This window comes from Camelus dromedarius, chromosome 2, assembly GCF_036321535.1.
Source record: "Camelus dromedarius isolate mCamDro1 chromosome 2, mCamDro1.pat, whole genome shotgun sequence".
NCBI classification, from domain to species: domain Eukaryota; kingdom Metazoa; phylum Chordata; class Mammalia; order Artiodactyla; family Camelidae; genus Camelus; species Camelus dromedarius.
This window is the reverse complement of record NC_087437.1, coordinates 59,552,657-59,578,470: the sequence shown is the minus strand read 5'-3', so window position 1 is coordinate 59,578,470 and position 25,814 is coordinate 59,552,657. Positions and strand designations below refer to the sequence as shown.

The window sequence follows — 25,814 nt, the reverse complement described above, 5'->3', positions numbered from 1 at the left end:
TGGCACAGACTTTCTGACTTGGTGCTCTCTAAAGGGTGTTTCATGGCTCTGTTGCAGTGTCTGCTTCTGCAGGCTTTGAATTGTTCAGCATTGACCTCCCCAGGTCAAGAGGACATCTAGTCTATGCTGGGCATTGTAGGGGGAGACACACAAGGACCCCATGTTCTGATGTCTCACAGTCCAAGAAAGGAGCTATCATCCACCTGCAAGTAAGTGCCTAAAAAGAGGCACAGAGAAGGCTCAGAGATTATAGGAAGGAATCCAGAGTCACATCCAGCTTGGTGAGGATAGTGGTAGTGGGGTGCGGGGGAGATGGGGATGAGAATCAGGAAAGACATCTGGGAGAAGGTGGCTCTGAATTGGGTTAAGAAGGATGTAGAGGATTTGGTCAGGTAAAGATGGGGGGATGATCCAGAGAATAATGAGCCGGAAATCGAAAAGGCCAAGGCAGGTACACGAAACTGTGAAGACCTCATTTTGGCAGTTGTGTGGGGTGTGGTTGGGGAATAAACAGAGTTGATGTTGTGAGGTAAGTGGGACCTACTCCCCAGGAACCTTAACAGTGTGTTGTAGAATTTGGACCTGGGAGCTGCGTATTCTCAATCTGTCTCTCCAGATCTGGTGTCCACTCCATGTGGTAGATTAATTACAAAGACTATCATCAATTATTCACTTCCCTGTATCCATGCCCCCTTGCCATGTACCTTTCACTGCTTCTGCTGCTCTGATTCTGAGCTCAGCCTTGTGACTTGCTTGCCCAATGGGATGTTAGCAGTTGTGCATAAACAGAGGCTTAAAAAATGATTATCCCTTGGGGTTTGTCCTCTCTTGCTGCTCTTGGACTCCTGCCACCATGTGGCTGAGCATGCAGGAGGACAAGAGGTCATGTGGGGGAGCACTGACCACAGATGCACAGGTGAGCCCTGATCTGCAGAACTCCCCAGCTGAGCCCAGGCCAAACTGCCGCTCTGCTGAATAGTGAGCTAAATAGTGGATATTGTCTTGAGGCACTAATTTTGTAGTGGTTTGTAGAAGTTCCTTGAAATGCCCCTCTTGCTCTGGGCCAGAAGCCTGACATATAAGGGTGGCATCAGAAGTCCTCAAGCTCCTTACCTTCTGCCAGCAAGAGGAGATCGAGGTGGAAGCATTTATCTCCCTAGTTCTCTCTCACCCTGCTGGGCTATATGATGTATCCACAGCCTTATCAATGGCCCTGCCCTACAGCATAGCTCATTTTCAGGGCTCTGGCAATCATTCCTTTGATGCTGCCAGCCCTGGGGTTCTTTAACCTTCCTTAGCCCTGCCCACACCTTTGTCTCTGCCCCATTACCCCATCTAAGTGGCCATCTGTTTCCCGGAAGGACACTTACTGGCATACCTGTCCTATGAACAGGTAAGATCTATTGACTGTTTTAGTAAATGGAAACTTCTAGATTGGGAAGAGTGGGATGGAACTCTTGCTGTAAGGAGTCCTGCTCTGAACCTCCCACAAATGCTACTTTGGGCTTGGACGTTTGGAAAGTCATGCTGGCGAAGGAAACTGCCAAGGAGCAACTTTCCCAGACTGGCTCTCGGGAGCTATCTGGAGCACTGCTCTCTACAGAGAATAGTCATCGCCCCTGTTCCTGCCAATTCCCCAAGTTAGAGGATGACAAATGAGCCCTTCCAGTGCCCCCTGGCACCCTTCCTCCTCTCAAGAGAATTTTTCTCAAGTATTTTAATCAAGCATTAAGCCACTCGTTAAGCAAATCAGAAAATCGGCTTCCTGAGGACCTTGGTTAGTGAGAGCATAGCCATCCCCCATTTTTGCTAACAATCATCCACGCAGTCAAGGCCCTCCAGTAGCATCACTCCCACCAGTCTGAGGCTCTATGCAATGCCTTGTACCACTAATAGTAATAATTGTTTTTTTTTCAATTCTTACTTTTATTTACTGAAGTATAGTCGGTTTATACTATTGTGTTAATTTCTGGTGCACAGCATAGTGATTCAGTTATATATAAAGTTATTCATATACTTTTTCATGATAGGCCATTACATTGTATTGAATACAGTTCCCTGTGCTATACAGTAGGACCTTGTTGTTTATCTATTTTATATAAAGTAGTTAATACCTGCAAATCCCGAACTATTGATGAAGATGATGATGATAAATGGCAGAGCGAACTGAGGATCTAAGCCAGGTGTCACCATTGCCTCCAATGGGGCAGCATTCGGACCTCTGTTGTCAGGTTCATATAAGAAGCTTGGTGATGTAGTCAGGCGTGATAAGGCTGGTGTTAGTAGAGGTGATAGCATTTCTCATCCAGAAGGGTGAAGTTTGGAAGGACATTTATCCTCTCAGCGGTGAGAAGCGTTTTATTTTGGAAACTCCAGAAAAAAACTAACCCCAACACAAGCCAGCCTGCAAGTCTGGCTGCCATTTTTCTCCGCTGGCCCAGGCACAGGATCAGAGCTGCCCCCTCCCCCTGGGGGAGCTGCCCTTCCTCTCTCAGGGCAGCAGCTGTGACTGCAGGCAGACAGAAAGCACTGGCATTCTACATGTGAGGCCATCACGTTTGTGAGACACACAGTGGGGGCTTTGGGAGACTGAGGTTTATTTCTGAAGAGACGATGACAGAATCCAGATAAGGAAGAAAGAGATTTGGTGACAGTTGAAGGGATATTGAGGGATTCATGTTTGCATTCACCTTTTAGTTCTTTATTGTGTGGGGTTCTTTATTCTGTGCATAATAGGATGATTAGCATCCCTGACCCCAGCCCACTAAATGCCAAAAGCACCTCCCAGTCATTGCAACCATCAAAATTGTCCCCCTCCCATTCTGACCACTTGTGAGGTTGGGGTGGAGAAGCAATGTGGCCCCCGGTCAAGAAACACTGAAAGGGAGAGAAAGGGAGAGAGTTAGGGAAGAAGGGAGATGTCTGTGGGCAATTTCCAAACTTCCAAACATCCAAGGTATATCCACATGGGACAGCCCCCTACCCCTACCCTCCAGAACTCTCACTCCTCTCTTTGACTCTGTGTGCACATGGCATGGTAACAATGACCCTTAAGTAAAGAAACACACCCTCCCTGCAGACCAGAGAAGGTGAGGCATTGAGGCAGGTGAGGCAGGATTTGGAACAGGTAGGGAAGTCTTCAGTTTTCCCTGATCAGTATTGCCCAATAGCCTCCACGGTTACGGATGGTGAGGACCGTCTCTCTGAAGGTGAAGGCCTGGTGGAGTGAAAGTCAGGTCCATCTCAAGTCCTCCTCTCTCAGAAGGCATGGTCTGCAGGGCAGAGGAAAGGAAGGAACTGGCCGCGGGGTTACAAGCGTCATTAGCTCAGACTTCTTCCTACTGGTCTCTGCCGGGGATGAGCTTCCCCTAGGGTCTCCCATGGCTGACTCCTCTTAATTCAGGTCTTTGCTAAACTACATCTCTCCTCCCTAGCCCAGCACTCTCTATCCCTCATCCTAGTTATTTTTTCTTTAAAAGTACTTGTCAGCATCTTAGGTTATTTATTCACTTACATGAGCTTTCATGGATGTAGGTTCACTGGAGCAGTAACTTAGTCTGTCTTATTCACTGTTGTACCCCCAGTACTTGGCATGCAAGAGGTTCTCAATAAATATTGACTAATCTAACAGGATTAGTGTTTAGGTTCCATGCTAAGTAACTTGCATGCATTGTCTCATATAAACCTCGAGGATTCTTTAAGATGAATACTATATTACCCCCATGATTTGTAGAAACCAAGATTTGGTGAGGTTAAATAACCTTGGAGAAAAATAATAGTAAAGTCTTGCAAGCTGGGCTATGTTGTGGTTAATTCTCCCCTGGAGTACCTGAAATCAAACACTTCTCACTGCTGAGAGGGTAAATGTCCTTCCAAGCTCCTCCCTTCTAGATAAGAAATATATGGTAACCCTACTACAAAGTCACATAGCTATTAGTTAAGTGGTGCAATCAGGGTTTGATTGACTCCAGTGCCCACAGTCTTGTAGGAAAATAAACCGAGATTCAAATTACCTACTTTAAGGGAGGAAATGCTCAGTGCCCCAAGAGAGCTGCGGCTGCAGGCAGGATTATGGGGCTGTAGTAGAGGGGCAATCCTTCCCAGCTGGAAGCGGGAATGGACCAGAGGAGAGGGCTGCACTAGCTGAGGCTGCAGGATGGGTAGTCTTTAGGTGTGTGGAGATGGAGCAGCGAATGGCGGTGTGAGCCAGAACGGAAGAGGCGTGTTTGGTTCTCCAGGGATTTGGTGGCTCTGGAGTGAAATCCACATGGGAGGGTGGTGAGAGATGGCCCTGGACAGGAAGTTGAGGGCCAGGCCGTGGAGAGTGGTGGAGACACCAGAGTGAGGGTTTTAGACTTTGTCTTGGGCAGTGGGAGGTCCTCGAGTGACAGTGACAATAAGTAAGACAACAGGACCACTCCCCACCAAAGGCCACCAAGGCTTCATTTTCAGCAGGAAGTCTCCGAAGTGAGACCCAGTGAGAAAGACGCACTGCCAGGACTTGCTGGAGGGAGTCCCTGAAAAGAAGGAGTGCCTGGGAATGTCAGGGGCTGTTTCTTGGACATTTGTGTCCCTGTTCCAAACCGCTTCCGTCAGTGTAGACAGCAGCGGCAGGCAGGGGCCGGAGAGCTTTCTGGGCTGATTGATTCAAAAATACAAACTGGGATTCAGTCTGACCCTGAACCATGCTTCCAGCCTCACCTCTGTGTTGCCCTTCCCACAGCAGGCCGGTGCACACCCACCATGGCCTCCCACCCTTGTCCACTCGATGATCTAGTGACCGCCTGCCGCTCTAGGGCGCCTCCCCCAGTAGCCCCACCCCACCTCCTCTGGGCTCCTGGCTGCAGGCAGATCCCTGTAAGAGCCCAGCACTGTTTCCTTGCTGCCTCCCGCACCCACCCCCCCTGCAATGGCCCTGGTACTTCTGGAGGGCACCTTACCCTCCACAATGTGACCCGTGCCCAGTTCAGCGTCTGGTGCTAAGGGGGTCTGGAAGTGCTGGTTGGATGAATGAAATTCTTCTCTCAAGGATGCCTTTAAAGTTGCTTTTCTTTCTGTAACCGGGGCAGTGGCTGGAACGGTTGGAATACGGCCTTAGTTTTCCTTCGATTTTACTCCTCTGCGTGTTGGCGACTCTCTTGCCATTTCTGGTCCTGGGGGACTCCACGTTGTAAATTCCCTCTGAGGTGTGATGCTTTCGGGGCTGCTGCGCTGTCTCCCATCTGTTCTCCCCATCCTGACCTGATCTCCTCTCCCTTCCTCTCCAGAACATTCCAGGACCACCAAGCACTGGTGAGTCAGACTTCTGACCATTCTCCCAATGGTCACTTGGCCGAATATGAGAGACACGGCAGCTCCCCTGAACCCCAATTAAACAAGAAAGATTTTCATCTCAGCAACTCCTCCTTAACGGGAGCCAAACCTCACAACATCACAACACCAGTGGGTCTCCTTGACCTTCAGCCTCCCATGCCCGTCACTTAAGATGAGGGCTTCTGAATCGTTCAACTAATTTATTACACAGGAAGGGAGTTGGCATTAAGGGGTCTTCACTGAGTAGCCTTTTCAAATGATGAGATCACTTTTTGTTTTTGTCTTAATCCAACTACAAACTCTTGGGCTTAAAGCCCTATATTTAGCATGCTCTTGCAAGCTCCCTAGTCAATTTCAAAACAACATGGCAGTTACTCTGTTGGCTGTGAGCAAGCTCACTTAGACTGAGGCTGGGCCACCTTAGCTGTGGCCCTGAGGGTTCTGGGAGTCCCTTTGGGCCCTAACTGAGGGTTTGGTCTTGGGCTGGGTGCTGGGAGCATGGCGGAGGCTGAAGAAGCCAGCATAACTCAGATGTCTCCTTGTCTCCTGAGGGCCCCCTGACATCCACTCTGTCACAATTTGACTTGGGTCCCCCACAGAGTGAGACTTAGGTTACCTGCCTCAGGATCTCAGCCAGAGCCCCATTTGGAAGCCCAGGAGATATGAACAAGTCGTACCGTAGACATTCACCAACATACCATGATTTGAACCTACTCACTCCACACAGAGATGAGCCCTAAAAACTCCTTTCCTACAGAACAGCCCAGACAACCCATTCTGGCCTCAAAAGCCCCAACCCACCTTTCCACCTCCCATCTCCTGGGACTCACCTCATAGATTTGTTTCTGTCACACAGAACAAGCAAAAATTTCCTAGTGTTCTCTAAGCCTTTCCATCTCCACGCCTTCACTTCTGCTCTTTTCTCTGCCAACAATGCCATACCAGTTATCTTCCTTTTTTTTTTTAATGAAGGTACTAGGGATTGAACCCAGGACCTCATGCATGCTAAGCATGTGCTCTACCATTGAGCTCTACCCATCCCCCTCCAGTTATCTACTAACATAACAATTTTACCACAAACTTAGGGGCTTAAAATAATACACATTTAATATCTCATCACTTCTTGGTCTCATCTCAAGATTCAATGGGAGAAGGATCCACTTCCCAGTTTACATGGTTGTTAGTAGGATTCAGGCCTTTGCAGGTGGTTGGACCAAGCCCCTCAGCTTCTTGCTGGCTGTCAGTCAAAGGTTGCCCTCATTCCTAGCTGGCTATTGGCCAGAACCTGCACTTGGTTCCTTGCCATATGGGCTTCCCCAAAAGAGCTGCTTGCTTCTTCCAAGCCAGCAAGGGAGAGGGTCTTCTAGCAAGACGAGCATTCCAATCTCATGTCATGTAATTGTGGAAGTGACCTCAGTTGTCTTTGTGTATTCTAGTGGTTAAGAAGCAAGTCACAAGTCCTGCCCACACTCAAGGGAGGGGTTTGCACGGAGCATGAACGTCAGGAGGAGGGCATCACGGGGCCACCTCAGCATCCATCTGCCACACATGCCCTTCTCCCAATCTCCCTATCACTCTGAGTCTGAAGAGAATTTCATGAAACTTCCTTTAACCATCCCAACCAGAATTTTCTCTCTTTTCTGAGTGCCCACACAGCTTTGCTTGAATTGTACTTTGGTATTTCATTCAGGCATTTAACAAATACATTTTGGGTATCGACTATATGCCTAGTGCTAGAGGTAGTGTGGTTAAGGCTGCAAGTTCTGGAATCAGAGGCTCTCAGTCCAAAGCCTGTATCCACTGCTTCATGCTGGGCCTCAGTTTACTCACCTGTGAATAATCTTAGCAGACGCATAGAGTTAGGAGTCAGGTTGAAATCACCATGTCAGAAGCTTACGTGGAACTGGACTCATAGTAAGAAATCAGTAATAATTAAACCTTCTTTTAGGTGCTATAAGTGATTCCATAGGATGTTGTCCTGCCTTATCTGAGCCCACGTAGCCTGACTTTTTCATGAGCGTGTATGTGTGTGCCTTACCTCCAGCAGGCTGTCTATGACTTCCCTGAGGACAGACCCCAGTATCAGTCCCACCTGTCACCTCAACTGCACTTAGCACAGGGTCTGGAACCCTCGAGGCTTCAGTGACTGGGGATGGGCGTCAGTGGTCTCTAACCAATGCCCATGGTTAGTGCATCATCGTCATCACAGCCAGTGTGACGCCAGTCCTCACTTTCCACAGTGTACCTGCATCTCCGGTCTGCCAGTCTCCCCGTCTGCAACGTGTAGCGTATCCAGATTCAGAATTATGAGACTGATGAGAAGTTACCACAGGCTGAGTGTTCCGCCTCCCTCCGCCCCTGCTAGCTGTGTGGCAAATGCAGGTGGCCAGAGCGTCTTGTGGCTGAATTTCTCAGCAGAACAGGGAGCTGGGGCTGGGAGCAGGTGGGCAGATGTGAAGGGTGGTGGCTGAGAGGCAAGAAGAGCCACGCCTCTGAAAACACACGGTGGACGTTGGCCTTTCATTTTTTTTTTTTTTTTTTTTTTTTTTTGCAGGCCCAGAATCTAACCTCTCCTTTCCTGTTTTGCAAGAACCCTCATTATGTGGGTCTTCCTGGGAGGCAGGGCCCTGGCTCACACAGAGAAAGCTCAAGGCCCAGCCTTCCCGTTCCACATCCTGGCCTTCAGGGCCTGGACACTGGGGCAGACTTTGCCTTTGGGCTGCCAGCTCAGATTAGTTCAGAACAACCCTGGTTACATCAGGTTATCTCAGGAGTCCTAGACGGATAAAGAGACCAACCCAGCAAGCATATCTCCACCCCATTTCAAGCCTCTGAAATGTCTGTCCGTCCTGGGGCCATGAAGGATGCGGTTCAGAGCAGAATCAAAGCAGGTGTGTCCTTTGCAGCGAGCTGGCCGGCCTTTCCTCAGCTCATGCTTTGATTCTCAGTCTCCTCTATTTTTTTTTCTTTTTTCTTTCTTTCTTTTTCTTTTTTCTTTTCTTTTCTTTTCTTTTTTCTTTCTCTTTTTCTTTCTTTCTTTCTTTTTTTTTTTTTTGCAGGGCAGTTGAGGGAGAGAAGAAAACAATTAACTGCTGCATTTACTGTCTGGGCCCACACCCAGCTCGTCAGGGCTGTGTTCACAGCCTTCCCGTGCCAAGTGTGTCACCAGGGCCTAACTGCAACCTCCAAGACAGGGAGTGGGGCAGGGAAACTGGGCCATAAGAAAGTCAGAAAAGCAATTAAAAAAAAAGAAGTGGCAACTTATAAAAACTAAGATTCTCAAACTGGAAAGAACTCTGGAAATAGAATCAAAGAGCTGGCATCCAGCTCAAGAGTTGTCTGGTCAAAAACCCCTGCTACGGCAGACTGTGTCCATGGCCTGCCCAGCGACACCCCCTTCTTCCTTGCTGACAGCACCCCAATTTTGTTCAGGTACTGAGTGCCCAGGTGTTTCATGGGTATTCCCCACACTCATTGACCAATTTAAGCTAATGAAGCTAATTCCTCTCTCTTTGCTGGTGACTGGAGGAGGCACACCAATGCGACTCCACTCTGGCCAGTGAGGTATAAAAGGAAGCCTGTGAGGGCTTCTGGGAATATTTCCTTCATTTGTAAAAAGAAACTCAGTACCTGCTCCTTCCTGTATTTGGGGGGGTGTGTATGAGGAGATGGTACTCCCAACTGTGGCTGGACCATGAGGGGAAACTCAAGAGTACCCCAGAGACGCTGTCCTAGAGCCCTGACATCCTTGATGTGCTACGTCATCTACCCAATTTTATTAGGTAACAGGACTTCTTATTACGATAGATAACAAATTCATTACTGTTAAAGCAACGTTTAGTCTGTGGTTCTGTCAGTTGCAGCCTTAAGCCTCCTAACTGACAAGCTTGCCCACACTCCCTTCACAGGTCTCTGCCAGAACACCTCCAGGAACCGAGCGCTCACTCCCTTCCTCCCTCAAGCAGAGACTGGTTATTAGGATGTCCTCGCTGATACCAGTCAGATCCTGGGAACTAAGCCCATGATGGAGGCCGATTTCTTCCCCCTGGAATCAGAAAGAACAAGTCATCATCCTCTTTCCCAAGACTTCTCTGTAGGCCTTAGAGGACAGCTTCCATGTGTATCTGTGTCTTGGTTTTTGCCATCTTTTCAGCTCACTGAGAGCCACTTTGCCCAAGGCTGGCTCGAATTCCTAAATCCGCCATCTTACTGATGAGAAAACCAAGGCTGAGAGAGGGGACAGGCCCTGCTAAAAGTCACCAGGCAGGCAGAGCCTCTCAGTAATGGTAGGTAGATGGTGATAATGCCGTGGGAATGGTACCGCAATAAGAGTTATCCATCATTTGTAACTGGGGAGGGATCAAGCAGCCTCATGGAAGGAGGGAGTATTTGAGCTTGACCTTAAACTCTAAGCAGTACTTTTAAAAAAAGAAGAGAAAGAGAGAGAAGAATCCAAAAGTAAATCCAAGAATGACTTCCACAACAATGTCAACATTACCTCCTTGAGTAATTTTCCTGGCAGAGAGCTAAGCACCTTGTTAGACAGCCCATCCCTTCTAACTCTTAAAAATTTCTTTCTTAAGCCAAACTGAGCCTGCTTCTGTGTGTCTCGACCATTGGTCCTAATTCTGCCTTCCAGGCCTTTAGAGAACAGGGCAACTGCCTCACCCCCACAGCATACCTTTGTCGTGGGGCAGGTCCCAGACTTTCCACTTCCCCAGGCTGAATACCCCAGTTCTTCCGGTCATTTGCCACAGGACGTTGCTTCAGAGTGCTCATCATTAACCTTGAGACAGGCCCTAATTTGTTGATGTTCCTTAAAAGTGGTTGCCCAGAACCGAGCATAACACTCCGGGGTGGTCTGCCAGTGAGAACCGAAGCCATGGCACCCAATCAGCTTACGGTCTCTATTAATCATTCTGCTATCTTCATCAACATAACTTTATGAGCCATTTCAGAAAACTCGTCATTAACCATTCTAGAAACCTCTTTCCCAGCAAGATAAAAGTTGCAGATAATTTATTGTTCATGGCAAGAGCTTCCTGAAACACTTACCAACTCATTAATAGAAAGCAACAAATGACAATTTCCACGTTTCTGAACCCATTGCCTCAAAGTCTTTGCCTTGCTGTGACCATCAGTCCTAAACGAGTATGTCACAAGCCTTACCCAGTCCTAATCAGGCGCTGCCTTTCCCCTGCAGTTGTAAGACTCATCTTAAACAAGATTTAGAAATCCCAGTAAGTATCTTGACTTTGTCCGACTTCCTCCAGGACACTCCTAAGACCCTGTTGAAGTAGAACCCTCCCTCACTGCAGTAGGAATAAACTCAGTGTTTTCTCATCAGCAGGTTGCTTCGGTGGTATCTTGGGGAGCCAGCATTCTACACCAGCAACCAATGGGAAAAGAAGGACCCTCGCCTCCCTGACCGATCCTAGCTCACTGGGGACCATCCCCTTCCAGTCCTCTGGCCTCCCAAGTCCCCTCAGCACGGACTGTGAGGAAGCTCCTCCCCTCAGGATTTCCAAAGGGCTCTGGGCCGTCTCTTCCCAGGCTCTCCCCTTGCAGCTTGGGGGTTTTTCTGGAGCTTGAGAAAGGAGAAGCCATTAAATTGCCTGATATGCCCCTCTAGTCACCCATCCCCCACTCCCCACCCTCATTTCACTCAATTGCCTTCTCTCTCTCTCCCAAGACACAGAAAAAAGGATATAGAAATATCAGTAGACATATAGACAGGGAGAGAGTGCTTTTTAGTCCCGGGGGCCTCCTTTATCATGTTCTCTTAGCATTTTCTCACTCCGTTCTGAGCTTTCACAAGCCTACCCCAGAATGGTCACACTCGGGTTTTTAGCACACTCCTAACTGCCTTTTATTTTTCTTGGGGAACTTTCAGGCCACACTTTTTGTAGCAGCCCACATTCCTTTGGATTAGCTATGGAACAATTGCTATATAAATAAATGAATCTGGGAAATGAACTCCAAAGGCATCCTGCCTGATGTATGACCTTGAGCTGGGTGACCTTGGGCAAGTGCCTCACCTTCTGGCCACCCCCCACCTCCCAACAAGGAGGGGGCTGGGCTAGATGATCTTCAAGGGTCCTCTGGCCCCTTGAGATCCTGCAGTTCTGATTCCATGCCTAAGGGAGAAGGCATTGGAAGGAAAATGTGCCTTTTGTTCTTAATTATAAAAACAAAACATACTTGCAGAACAAAAGCATGCAAAACCTAAAAGGTCGGTGATTCCTTCCTTCTCCCCTCAGTCCTCCTGGAGTGAGTCTTTTGGGGGCAGTTTTTTATTTGCCAGGCACACTCAATGCATGCTTTTTGATGTTGACCTCAGTGCCCCCAATTTGCTAGGATAACGAAGGACTGTTCTGAGAGGAAACAGTGTCTATTCTTATAGTTTCTCTTTTTCCTGGAGGAAAATTGCAGAATTTTTTGTGTTAAGAGTTGCGCAGCGCTGCTACCTGGGACCTCACCAATGTCTTTGTCAGAAAATAGGACACAGAATCCTGGCCTTAACCCAAGACTTGGATTCGCAGGGACTGAGACTTCAGGAGAATCAGTGACCAGGGTGCTGACTGTCCCTCAGTAGCCGTGGCTGGACAGTCAAGCCCAGAGCCTAAGACAGTAATACTGACCTCAACACCTTGCTCTTCCCACAAAACATGAACATGACCTTCTTGTGTGTTTAAATTTTTAATCACTGGCGTTGCACTCTGTAGCAGAGAACTTGGATAACGCAAATTGCTGGAGCATAACGCAGAGATATGCTTTGTTATCCTCCATTCTGGGGAAGCAGCCCATCAGAGAGAGAAGGACCAAGGGCACAGGCTACTGAAGTTCTCAGTCACAAGCTTAACTCCTTAGCTCACTGCTGGCCTCAAGGAAGGTCAGATCCGAGGCAGGAGGAGTAAACGGGACCCAGCATGGCCACAGGAGGGAAATTGCGACCAGGCCATGCAGATGTGGGTGTGAGGTGTGGCTTGGTGATGAGGAAGGGGCAGGTGCTGGGAGAGGCATGCAAGGGAGTGGGAGTAACTGGACTAACTGGAGGAGGGCTGGGCCACAGGACACTGCGGGCTGAATTTGGCCCATGACAGAGCCACATCACACCACCAGGCCTGGGCCTTGGTCCCTGAAGGACCTGGGGAAGCTCACTGGAGGTTTCAGAAGAGGAGGGCAAAAAAGCACAGGATGTTAAGACACTTGTGATAATATTGCTCACCCATTCATTCATCCATTCACTCTACAAATGTTTACTGAGCCTTTTCTATATACAAGGCACTATACTAGGCTCTGGGAGTATCATGGTAACTGAGAGATATGTGGTTCTTGTTCTTATAAAGTCTTCGGTTTAGTGAAGGAAGCAGACATTGAGTTAATTTCAAGGTGTGGTCAGGCAGAGGGGTAGGACTAGAGGGGGTGGGTATGGACAGGGTCAGAGAGTGACCCGCATTGCAAGCGAGAGGGTAGAGGGAGCAGGTGCCTGCAAAGAACTAACTCACGTGGGATGGGGTTGAGAAATGTTAGCCTGATCCTGGGGAGAGATGATGGCCGCAGGGTAGGAGTGGTAGCTTCTAGGAGAGTCTGGCCACTACATCTAGCTGGGTTGGTGCTGGATTGGACGTGTAGGGAGTGGAGAGTGGGGAGTCGTGGATGACCTCTGGGTTTATGGCTTGGGGGACTGGGTGAGGTTGGGGTAGGATTGGGGAGCAGGGGCCAGGGAGATGCCTCACACAGTCTCTTCAGCTCCAGATCACACAATCATGTGACCTCTGATTCCAAGATGGAGATCAGAGGCTTTTTGGAATGAGAGTGCTTCCTCTCTACAAAGCTACTAGGAAGGAGTTAGTAAATTTCCTGTGCTTCCAGAGCATTAATTCATTCTCCATGTTCTCTTCTCAACAATGATTTGAGATTAATTAGGAACTGGAATTTGGAAGGGGAGACTCAGGAGCACTTCCTTAAAAGGGAGTTGGGTGAAGTCCATGGGAAGCCAGGTCTCCAGGAGCGACAGGGAGTGGGCCAGTGCAAAGCATCTCAACAACCCTGTGGGAAAATCCATTCTTCCCATGACCTCACCTGGCAATGGCTGTTCTATACACTCAGTTTCCTCATCTGCCAAATGGAGGCAGTCATCTCACAGGATTGCGGAGAGAAATAAATCAGACAAGTCCTGTCATAGCCCCAAGCACCACCCTAAAGGGCAGCTGGTACTTGGTCAATATTAGCTTCCATCCTTCACCCTCGGCCTCAACCAGCCCCTGTGGGACAGGGGATATTATCGACTGCCCTGGCTCACCATGCGGAGTGAAGCAAGTATGTTAAAGCCCTTGACGATCTGCACAGTATTATGCAAACACAGGTGTAATTACCATCAAGATGATGGTGACTCATGGTAATAATTATAGTGAAATGTGACCAGGGGGTCAGTAGGCTGGTAAACAGTGGGGATAGATGGGAGTCCCTATGCAGCAAATGTGGGTGGGAACAGTATGGCTGGATAGAGAGAGCTTGGGACAAGGTCAGAAGGACTTGAGTTTGAATCTTGACGCTGCCACTACTAGCTGTGTGACCCTATGAAACTACTTGACCACTCTGGGTCTTAGCTTCTCACTTGAACAATATGGGTGTACCATCTAGCTCATAGGGTTGTCCCCAGCAAGCAACCCAACATGTAGAGCTCCTGGTACCCACCAGGCGGAAGAACACAGTGTCCACTCCAGGTAAAGGAGTAATTTAACCTCATGCTGCCTCAGGTTCCTCATCGTTGGAAAGTGGATATTAACAGTACCTGCTTCCTAGGTTTTGATGACTAAATCATATACTATGAAGAAACTATATACAATACCTGAGCTAGTCAATGTTAATTATTACCAAAATAGATGCTCTAGGGAGTTGACCCTGCCCCGACTCCAGGCCTCCTCTGACTTTACCTGTGGTACTTACCTACAGGAAAAATGCTCCTTTAGAGCAGGAAGGTCTTGGATTCCAGAGAGAGTTCTGTACCATCTCATAGTCCCTGTAGGGAGCAGCCTGGAAGTCATCTGGAAAGTATAGCTGGACTCAGGATCTTTTGGTAACCTTGGCAGAGCTTGTAATGCTTTTACAATTTAAGGCCTATTCATCTGCTCTAGGTAGTAGAGCTAGCTCCTGTGTAAGTCAGGGTTCCCCTGAGAAGCAGAAACAAGATATGTATACGTATTTATTTATTTTAAGGAATTGACCTCCCCTACCTCTGATTTTGGAAGCTTAGTAAATCCAAAATCTGCAGTGTAGTCCAGCAGGCGAGAGACCCTGGGAAGAGTCGCAGTTTGAGTTTAAAGAATTCCTATTGCTCAGAGGAGGTCAGTCTTTGTTCTAGTCAGGCCTTCAACTGATTGGATGAGGCCCACCCACATTATGTAGGGTAATTTGCTTTACTTAAAATCTACCAGTGTAAACTTTAATCTCATCCAGAAAAAAGAAAGATAAAGAGAAAGAAAGAAAGAGAGAAAGAAAGAGAGAAAGAAAGAGAGAAAGAGAGAAAGAGAGAAAGAGAGAAGGAAAGAAAGAAAGAAAGAAAGAAAGAAAGAAAGAAAGAAAGAAAGAAAGAAAGAAAGAAAGAAAGAAAGAAAGAAAGAAAGAAAGAAAGAAAGAAAGAAAAAGAAAAGAAACAAACAAATGAAAAAACACCTTCACAGGAAGCAGTCACAATAATGTTTGAAGATTTGGGCACCATGGCCTAGCCAAGTTTACAGACACATAAAATCAACCATCGCAGCTCCTTTCTTCCACTTTTCTTCTTTGTTAAAACTTCTGGATTCTAACTAAGACTTTGGGAGAAACAGGAACCTCCTTAACTTCCCATGGACCCAGGACAGATCCTAAGATCCTGTAAGGCTCACCCACTTCCTTTGAGATGACTTAGTATCAGCCTAGAGATCATCAGTTGCAACTAGAGTTGGAGAAGCAGACCAGACAAGTGGAGTAACTTACCACAGGTCATACAGCAGAGGCAACCCCACAGCCTGGGGCTCCTGACCAGCTCCACATTCTCAGAGTGGGTGTTGACTCCACTCGCCTAACCCCGAAAAGAAGAGCTCTTTGATGTCTACAGAGGCCTCTGGGTGTTCACTGCCATGTCTCTGAAAGATCAGCTGTTCCCAAAGGGAATCTTTCCAACCTTTTATTTCCAGCACACTCTTTTTCTTCCCAGAGGTATTTCTTCCTGCTGAACTGGACTGGATTCAGTTCAATGACTTTAATTTGCACTGAGGAGACGTTAGTGATTTTCCTCCTTCAGATGGCAGGAGGCTTCCTGAAGCTTATGGTCAGATATGCTTTTCCTCTGCAGAAGTTTCCTCAGAAGAATCACAGAATCTTAGAATAGGCAAGAGTTTCTAGAAGAGTTTAGTTTATCCAATGCCTTTACTTTGTAGATGAAGGCTCAAAAGACCCAGGGTAGGGAAATAATGTGCCCCAGACACCAGGAAACACAGCTAATCAGTAGCTCTCACCGTGTTTTTCTCCCTTATCTGGACTTGGTCTCAAGAAGGAGGAGCCTGGGTCTGTCTGCGGTAAGGGAGTGGAGAGGGTGGGTCCACTGGAAGCCGTCTCATAGTCTAGGTAAGATGCAGTGTGGGCTGGACTCTGCAGCTGCAGGATGAGTGGGAAGGATGAAGGCTGAGCATTGTATTCAGAGACAATTCTGAGAGAGAACTGAAGGGCATAGTGACTGGTTAGATGTGATAAGGGATGGATGGAGCTCAGGGTTCCTGTCTTGGTTGTTGGATGGATAGAGATCACTACCCAGGACCAGGGAAATGGGTTGGAGGTGGGAGTTACAGAGGATGGGCAATGAACTTTGGATGCTTTAGGGGAGGTATTCATGGGATGTCCAGAGGAGACTGTCTGGTAGGCTGTGGGATGTGTGGGCCTGAAGCTTAGAGCACAGGACTGAGCATAAGATGTGGGATTCCACCAGCATGTTCTGGAACTGAACCCATGAGACAAAGTCTCCACCTGGAGAGCTCATGTCCAGGTAAAAGCAGAACCAGAGCAACTCCCAGGTCAGAGCTCATTCCACGAAGCCATATTTCCAAAGAGATACCTCCTTAAAAAGGGTTTCTGGGTTTATGGCCCACGTTCTCAGGCATCTCCTCCTTTAACCAACATCCTATATGTCTGTAGATGGGACATTTCCCTCCCTATGCAAGAGGCAAATGTCCCTGGGTTTTTAGGAGCAGCAAGTCTGTTTGCTGCTTTCTGACTTGGTAAAGAGTTTCCTTGGAGTGTTGAGAGCTTGGATGTGGAGGGTACAGGTGCGACTGACACCTCAGTCTCCCTATCACCCATGGTGCTCCAGGCTGGGCAGAGCGTCCACTGAGGCCTTTGATCCCTCCCCACCCCAGGAGGCCCAGAGCCTCACCTAAGGTATAGAGCAGCCACTGAGAGGCTAAGTGGCTTTCTCCGGGGCCCTGAGTGCAGCCTAAAGAGACAATGTCAGTAATTTGTCACCTTGAGTTCTTTCCAGCTGCTTGGCAATTCATGTAAGATCCCCAGTGAGTATGTGTCCTGCTTTCTGGTAGGTTTCAAAAAAAAATGGAGGTCAAGAGAAAATGAAGGCATTGGTGAGATTTCTTAGATCAGTTGGCTTAACCATTTAAAAGAATTTTTTAAAAATAACTCACCCTGAGTTAGCAGAAATTCCATTCAGAAGGACTTTGGCATAGTAGCACGAGGTAACAACTCTTCTTCTGAATTGTACAGTTTATTCAGTGCCAACAATGAACCGGACAGGTGATGAGCTAAAGTAAACTTCCTGGAGCCCACACACATACAAACACACACACACACACACACACACACACACACACACAGCTCAGACATTAGGGAGTGACAGCAGCCTCATTTCAGAGTGGCCCCTTCAACAAGGAAGACTAAGAATGTTGGATCTAAGTCTCCAATTTGAAACCCAGAGCTCCTTTCAACATTGCATTAGAAGAAGCTGATGGCTACTGTGGTAGCTGGTCTCGAGGATGGCCCCAGTGACCCCTCTCTGTGGTTGACACCCTTGAGTAGGTACCTCCTGTGTTGAATCAGGGCTGACCCTGTGGAACCAAATGAGTGTGGCAGAGAAGTGATGCTGCCGCATGATTTCTGAAGTTAGGTCATAAGACTTCCAGCTTCTTGGTCTCCTAGGATGTTTGCTCTGGAAGAAACCAGCTGCCATGTAAGAAGTCTGACTTCTCTGAGCCTGCCATGCTGTGAGGAAGCCCAATCTGCCCACTTGAAGAGGCTACATGGAGAAAGAGATGCCCAGCCAGCCCCCAGATGTTCAAGCCATCTCAGCTGAGGACAAAACATGCAAGTAAAGAAGCCACTTGGAACAGTCCCATGCAGTCAAGTCTTCAGATGACTTCAGGACTATTTTATCTATTACTGTCATTACGACCAACTTTTATGAACCACCATATTACGGTATGTCAGGCAATATACTAACCATTCTACATTTATTATTCCAATTGATTTTCACAAGAATCCTATGAGACAGTGCTTATTCTTATTCACTTTACCTATTTTACATATTAGAAAGGTTCAGGGACATTAAGTAATAAGCCCAACATCACACAGCTTGTAAGTAAAAAGATTAGGATTCAAACCTCAACAATCCAACTCCAAACCTCATGCCATCACACATTGCTCTGCTCTGTGACTAGATACAGGTGACTCAGGGGACTGACTGCTAACGGATGGGCTCAGATGGGGGGATTTGCCTTGGAAAGTCTCACTTTGCCCAAAGAGCTTGTTCTGGAAGGTTTGAAGCAGCCATCTGGGTTCGTGCTGAGTCTTCCAAGGATGAGAAACCAGGGCTTTCTGAATTCATTCACATGCAGAAACAAATGGTTCTGACCTTTTCTTTTTAAAATGTTTTTCAAGGGAAGTCGGTGCTGCCAGCCGGGTCTAGATTGATGGCATCGGATGCTGAGAAGTGGAGCCTCCACTCAGCATTACTTCATTTGGCACCTTGGGTAAGATCAGCCAGAGACTCAGTGGAGCTTGCAAATGCCAGGTCGATTGCTTATTCAGAACACAGCCTCCACCCCTTTTCTCCCCACTTTTATTGCTTTTCTCATCTGTGGGACATTGAGGGCTGCTTTAGATTTCCTGTCCTCAGAGCAGAAGAGAGGGAAAGAGCAGGAATACAGTCCTATGAAATCAGAGGGCAGAAATGAGGACAGGAAATAAAGGGTAGGGGTGGAGGACCAGGTCTCTGAGTGAAGATGCGTGAACCAACTCTGCTGGACACTCCAGGCTGGGCCCAGGGCAGATACCAGGTGGGAGCGACACAGTCCCATGTCCCCAATGACATGGCCCTTGGTGGGTAACTGGGAGACACAACGCTGGGCACCAGGGGCTGCGGCTCTGATTTGTGGTGGCAGGTCTTGTTCTGGGCTGAGTACTGAAAAGTGTTGCTTTTCTGTGAGTGCTGCTGGTTCTCCTCTCTCTTTCCTCCGGCTGGGCCTTTCCGTGGTGCCTGCTCCCCATGTACGCATGCTGTCCTCAGCGCACCCTGACACAGGCACGGGGTGAGAGACATGGACCAGGAATGACACTGGGACACAATGAGAGGCACAATATCTCCTCTACTGATGGGAGGAGATGTTAGCCTGGTGGGAAAGTTCTCCCCATTCCAGCCTGTGCCCTGCCCCCCAGCTCTCCATCCCCCTCCGGGTTCTCCCCTGCTTCCCCCAGCCCTCTGCCTGCCCAGCTTTCATCACAATAGGGAAAGCCTCTCTTCTCCACTCCCACTGTCATTGTATTCCCCAAACTTCAGTCCTTTAAGTACATTTTCCCCATTTTTCCCTCATAGCCACATACCATCTGTACTATTATTTACTTATTAGTTTTCTTTAAATTGACTCTTCCTTTATACTTTATTTATTTTATTTTATTTTATTTTATTTTTAATTGATTTTTAGAGGGGGAGGTATTTGGTTTATTTATTTGTTTTTAGAAGAGGTACAGGGGATTGAACCAAGGACCTCGTGCATACTAAGCATGCACTCTACCACTTGAGCTATACCCTCCCCCCTTAATTGATTTTAAAAGTAAAAATATATGATGGAAAACCATCATCAGGTAACATAAATGAAAAATGCCTGTACAAATGAATACAATAAAAAGCAAAACAGTGCCATCAAATTTTAGCTAAATATTGTCGTCTACCAGGATCAAGGCTTGAGACTTATCCCATGTTTATTAAAAGGAATGTTACTATCTGTTAAAAATGTGCCAATGAAAATTCTCCTTAAGGTAAACTTAAAAAGCCGAAGGGAATGAAACAGGAGAACTTCTTGCTATGCAATTTAATGCTATTCAGTCTCGGGCCTGTGTCTCCCTAAAATCATTTCTCCTCCCACCCGTGGCCTGTATTTCATGCTTTGATTGTCACTATTTTGCTCAGTCCTGCTGTGCTTTTAAAGACCAGTTCAGAGGCTCTTCTTGCCACTCCTGCTTATATCTTTCCCTCCTTTCTCTAAATATTTATAGTAATGGATATCATTTGATAGTGAACAGGTACCATTTATTATGACACATTATAACCTAATTGTCACCTAACTGTTCTAGGGCTCCATGTTCTATTTTTACAGGGTCTCACCATCCTAGAATACAGTAACTGTGAAGTTTATTTGGTGAGGGGTGTTGTCTGTCAGGGAGAAGGGGTGGGTGTGAAGGAAGAATGATGGGGATTTCACACAGTGTATTTCACGGTGCTGAGCACAAAGGTGATGTTTGATCTAACCCTGATGAATAAAATGTAATTCCTTGTTACTGCTAATTATAATTGTGTTGCTTTTAAGTTGATTTTTTTTACCACTGTGTCAAATAATATTTCAGCTTGGCATGTCTATTTCATACAATGCACCATACCACACAGTTTGGGCGTAACAAAAGGAACTTGTAAGTTCACCTCCATCTTATACGAAGGCTGAGTTTTCTGGAGTTAGATATGCTAGAGAGGGATAGCTTTGGAGATTTATTAACTAACTTGATCCTTTACTCTTTTATCGATTCAGCAAAACTTGACAGAGCACAGACCACCTGACAAACACTAGAGGAATAAAAATAAAGAGTAAGTTGTGTTTCTGAGTCAGAGAAGCTCATATTTTAAAAAGAGAGAAGACGTGAAAAGCAATCATTACAATCCAATGCAAACGCAGTAATGTGGGGTATCCACTAAGGTCTACCGGAACCAAGAGACAGATTTCGATTCAGAGGAGGAGAGCTGGGAAAGTTGACACAAGAGAGATGACCTTTGAATTAAGCTTTGAAAATGAGCCAGACCTGTCAGAGAAAGGGCATGCCAGGCCAAAGAGTGAGCAGGAGCAAGGGCATGACAGCCTGCATCTGGGCATCGTAGAGGTGGCGGTGACTAGAGGTGGTGAGAGTATGGAGTGTCTGGAGAGGGGACAGGAGATAGAACTGGAGCGAGAGGTAGGGGCCAAACTGTGAGGGTCTTTATGTGCCTGGCAGTGGGGAGTTGTTCAAGGTCCTTAAGTAGGAACTTAAAACAGAGATGGTTAGTTACCTACTGCGATATTTATTCTCCCCTTTCTTCTTTCTTTTTTACAGAACATGCTGTTTAGCTTGGCCTATTAATTTCCAAACCAAAAGACAATATTCCTCAGCTTCCTATGCAGTGGGGGGCAGCCACATGAATAAATTTTGACAGGAAGGAAATAAGCAGAGTATTGTGTAGAACTTCTAGGAAGGCTGCCAAAAAGGTGATGAGTTAGCCAGGTGAGATCCCATCTCCCCTTACTCATTTTGTCTTCTTTTGATCTGCAGCTTGGACTTGATGGTTGGAGTTCCAGCAACCCTTTTGGACTTACAAAGTCACCTTGATGATGAAAACCAAAACTGAAAATGACAGAGGAGACAGAAGAGCCACCAAACCTGTGTATCACCTTTTCTTTTAGGTGAGAAATAAAGAAGGTCTCATGTTTAAATTATTGTTATTTGGGGGTTTTATAATATTCAGCCAAACCTAGTCTTAATAAATACAGGGAGTCATGACCTCTGATTGAAAGACTGTGTCTGATGACTCCAGTATCTGGATATGTTTTGAATCTGTTTATGTATATTTTTTTCCTCTTGGTTTTCATCGTTTGATTTTGCCTCATGGTATCCCTTGAAATTTTTGATCAAAAACCAAACATTGTATAGAACTTTACCACTGTTTTAAAAAGCAGTTACTAATCACATGTAGCTATTTGAATTAATGTTAAAAATTCAGTTCTTCAGCTGCACTAATCACATTGCAAGTGCCCACAGCCACATATGGCCAGTGGTTGCTCTTTTGGTCACTGCATATTCTAGAGCACTTCCATCACTGCAGGAAACAGACAGTGTGGGTACAGAGATTATCTGATGCCCCAGCAGATATTATTTTCCTCCAGAGAGGAAACTCTTGCTTCTGACCAACAGTTAGGCTACCCCTTTGCTTTGATAGACCATCCACTCCAGCTTTGGTTTCTTTGGCCCCATGAGATTGTTGAATGCTCTGCTCAGCTTCTCAAATTCTAGCCTGCCACTCACAAAAGGGCAAATGCCTCAAGGAGGCCTCTGTCAGCTTACCTCCAAGTACTTCCCTCCTTTCCAGGATCTTGGCCCTTCACATTTTTGGTCTTGATAGCTCTTCAATGACTTCAAATGGATTTTTTAAAACAATATGTTTTGTCTAATTTTCTAGTTATTATTGGCAGGAAGTCTGGTCTGATACAAGCTAGTCCACTGTCACTAGAAGCAGAAGTCACACCTCTGTTTCAGGCATATGGCTCTGGGGCCAGTGCAGGGAAAGTCCAGCAGGATATTCTAGATGAGAGGCAGTGAGGGCTTGAACTAAGGACAAGCAGGGAAGGAGGGGACAGATTTGAGAAATCTGGCCAATTTAGGAAAGTAGAGTTAGCTGAAATCAGTCTCAGATTAGATGTGGGATATGAGAGAGAGGAAAAGGAAAAGGAATTCAAGGATGGCTTTTGGGACATGGCCCACAAATGTCTTGAGCAACAGGGTGGGTGCACCCTTCTAAGGGTAACCTCAAGATGTAGGGCCTGGGGAGAATTTGTTCTGGTGCCTTGGAGTGGCCAGATCAAGTGTGCTGTGTACAGTGCCCTGTGCCAGTGATGCTGGAGATGCCACCTGTTACGTCTGGTGGTCAGTGTCAGGGCAGAGCCTGCCCAAGCTGGTTCTGTAGCATGAGTTTAGTGTGATTCTGGCTGCTTAACCTTCTTCCTCTTCCTCACCCCCCTTTTTTTCTCCTCCTCCTTCTCCTCCTCTTCCTCTTCTTCCTTCTTCTTATTCTTTCTCCATACTCCTCCTTCTTTCTAGCTTTTCCAGCCTTTAGGGCTAGTCTCATACCCTTTGAATGACTCTGTTTTCTGTTTTTGGAGCCCATTTCTGTGGCTTGCAACCCAGAACTCATAAAGATGTGTACACTCATAACATCCAATTTGTACGTGACAGACGGCTTTCTCCCCATGGATTAAATTTCTCAATATAACTTATAAGCACATTTGTCCTATTTTTCATATATTCTCAGAAGTAATGGGAAAGGCCAGAACAGAGAGATGAAGAGTGGGGCAGAACAGCTATTTCAAGCCGTGGTAGTATAATGAATACCTATCGCTCAGTTGAAACTATGAGAATGTCTAATATTTCCCAGACATTATGTAGCCTGAGAAAGAAAGACAGCTTATGAGTTTTTATTAATCTAACCCCTTCATCAATCAAGGTGAGATGCTCCCCGCTGGAGATGCTGAGCTAATTCTAGGGACTCGGAATGTATGACTTCCTCCCAGCCTGCTGCCGTGCTGATCAAGCAGAGGCCAGCCCAGCATCTGCCCTTCAGCTGGGGGCAGCAGGCCCTCCACTGGGCCTACACAGGGCAGGTCTGACCTGAGTGCCAGCACTCTGCTCCCTGCAGGTCCTGGAGGCTGCCCGGGGAGCCAACCATTCAATCTCGCTGAGACAGGTGGTCTAAAGTCGAAGCCCAGGGGCTAGATTTAGAGGCCAGATTTAGGGTGTTTTTTTGCCAGTTGCAGCCTATCCATAGTCGAGCTATTGGCTAGAAATCCCTGGGAGGCACTCAGCCGGGCCTGGGTTCCCCTTTCGGAACCAATGCTGTGGCTGGGCTGGCCCTTGTGGTTCTTGTTATGACTGCAAGTTGTCATCAGCAATAACTGTCTGTGGGGCAGACCATGAGCCTAAGGATTAAGGGCAAGTTCTAGGGAAGAGATTTGGATTTTGGAGTCCTTGGTCAGAGCTGACATCCATCTGATCACCCGTACCCCAGACTCCCTGGTGATGGCCTGGCGTCGGCATGTGGGCTGCACCTGACCACCTCAGATCGGATTCCTGTTCATACTTACTCACCATCTTCTGCCAGGACCCCACCCCCCAGATGACCTACCCTGCCCTGTGGGCCCCTGTCCTCACAATCTGTCTCCCCCTGCCTCCTAGGAGCTGGAGTGCTGCCAGGGGCAATCCCGGCCATCTCAGTCCTCTAGCCGGGAGAAGACAAGGGCTCACAGTCTAAGGGGACTTCTATCTTCTCAGAGATGACTGTGTGGGCGAACTCACAGCCTTGTGAGGGCCACCCAAGAAGGCTACCAAAGCACATGTAAGGAAGGAGCGATTGTCAGAGGAAGTCCGTGTGTGCTGGAAGAACCCTGAAGAAGGTTGCATTAACTTAGGCCATGGCCCAGAACCTGGCTCCCACCAGTGCTTAATTCACAACTTACCCACCTCCTCCCCTGCCCTGATCATGCTTTACTCATGCAGCCTTTTCCCCCTGGGATGGGAATCCCCCACGTCTCCTTCCCAGTGAACCAGGACACAGCCTTCAGCCAGTTCCACCATCACCTCCTCTGAAGTTTTCCCCAAGCCAGGATTGGTCCCCCTTCACTGGGCTCCCATGACCTCCTGGGCAGCCTTAAATCTGGGACCACTTAAGACATCCCCTGGAATCACGTGTTTGCTGGTCTGTCTCACCTGTCAGGCTGTAAACTTTGAAGGCCTTTTTCATATTTCTATGTCTGGTACCTAGTCCAGGGCTTGGCAAATAGGAACTTAATAACTATTTGTTAAATATGTACATGAATAAAAGAATTACAATAAAAGAATTAGGAAAATGCCTTGGTCACATCAACAGCAGACCTGAGTCCAGTCTCTCACTCCCTGAATCACCTTGGGCACCTCGCTCTCTCCTCTTCAGCATCCTCATCTATGAAATGAAGAAGGTGGAGCCAGTTCTTGGGGGTTGTGCCCTATGAACTGACCTCACCCTACTGCTTGCAGTCTGCAAATAGAGGGATCCCAAAGACACGAAGCTTTAATAAGAACTCAAAGGCTTGAAGACTTTAAAATCTTGCTAAACCAATACACACAGGGAAGAGAGGTTGGGAGTAGCAGAGGGGAGAGGGAGGCATTGCAGGTGCGGGAAGCAAATGTACTCTCATGGTATGTATTGAGGTGCGGTGGGGGACTGGCTTTGTCCCCTTTGACCTCCCATCATGCACTAGGGTTACTTGTCGCATGTTCTGTGGAGACTTTCAGAAATTGGAAAATCTGTAGGGATGAATGACCAAGTCCCTTTGTGTCTCAGCTGGAGGAATGGAGGACAACAGGGCTGGCCCAGGACCTTGTGAAGGGTCTCCTGACTCTGAGTCCGGGACTTGTTCTGTGTCCCTGGTTTATTTGTGAGGCTTTAGAGGATGGACACGCCTGTCTTCCATATCTTCCAGGTGCTTCCTGCAGGGTTCTGTACCCAGAAGGTATTTCACAAACACTCAGCAGGAAAACACCATCAGCCAAAGAACCTTGAAGGATTCTGTTCAGCGTACCGAGCAGTAGCAGCCACTTTGGGGAGACTTGGGGAATTTTGCAAAGCTTTGGAGGCCTGGTACGGTTCATGGTGAACCCATAGGAGTAAATTGCTTGCCTCTGTGAAATGAATTAACTCTCCCAGGGCACTAAGCGGTTAGAGAAAGGAGTCATTCACTAAATGGCCCCTTCCTGCCACCCAGGAACAAATGTGCTTCACGTGGGCACAGAAATCACATCTCACAGGAACATTTCTAAAGAGAATCGTTTCAGCAGGGCTGTTAGAGTCGTGACTAGAGCCAGCACTGTGCCACCACAGCCAGCCAGCTCTTGAAAGAAGCGGCACCCCTTTATTTTCATTACAGGGACCTTAGGCCAGGGTGGAGAGAGACTGTGCCTGTGACAATTCAATGTTGTCTTTTCCCACCCAGTCATTCTCAGGACTGGGAAACTGAGGCCCAGAGAAGAGAGGGGACCCCTATAGCCATTCAGGGGTGGAGATGGGACAAAAGGACCCCTGCCTTCCAGGGCAGGCTCTGTCCTCAGCTAACCTCTGAGAGTCCTGGTGTGTCCTCCCTCTGGGTCACTAGGCTGTGATTGGATGCTCTTTGATTGCCCCTCATTATTTT

General features: G+C 47.4%; 2 long non-coding RNA genes across 3 annotated transcripts; one reads left to right on the top strand and one right to left on the bottom strand.

Annotated features, from left to right (window-relative positions):
* Positions 1–8,377: 8,377 nt before the first annotated feature.
* LOC116153537 (uncharacterized) lies at positions 8,378–15,579 on the bottom strand. The gene is made up of 3 exons (XR_004137351.2): positions 15,295–15,579; positions 14,266–14,363; positions 8,378–9,358 (listed from the first exon to the last, which is right to left on the bottom strand). It is a non-coding gene; the product is annotated as an uncharacterized LOC116153537 (long non-coding RNA).
* Positions 15,580–17,501: 1,922 nt separating this feature from the next.
* LOC116153536 (uncharacterized) lies at positions 17,502–24,506 on the top strand. 2 transcript variants are annotated; one of them, XR_004137348.2, is made up of 5 exons: positions 17,502–17,778; positions 18,238–18,329; positions 20,379–20,796; positions 21,151–21,281; positions 23,824–24,506. It is a non-coding gene; the product is annotated as an uncharacterized LOC116153536 (long non-coding RNA). The 2 variants fall into 2 exon arrangements; XR_010377358.1 differs by lacking the exon at positions 23,824–24,506 and having other exon boundaries at positions 21,151–21,296.
* The last annotated feature ends 1,308 nt before the right edge of the window (positions 24,507–25,814 follow it).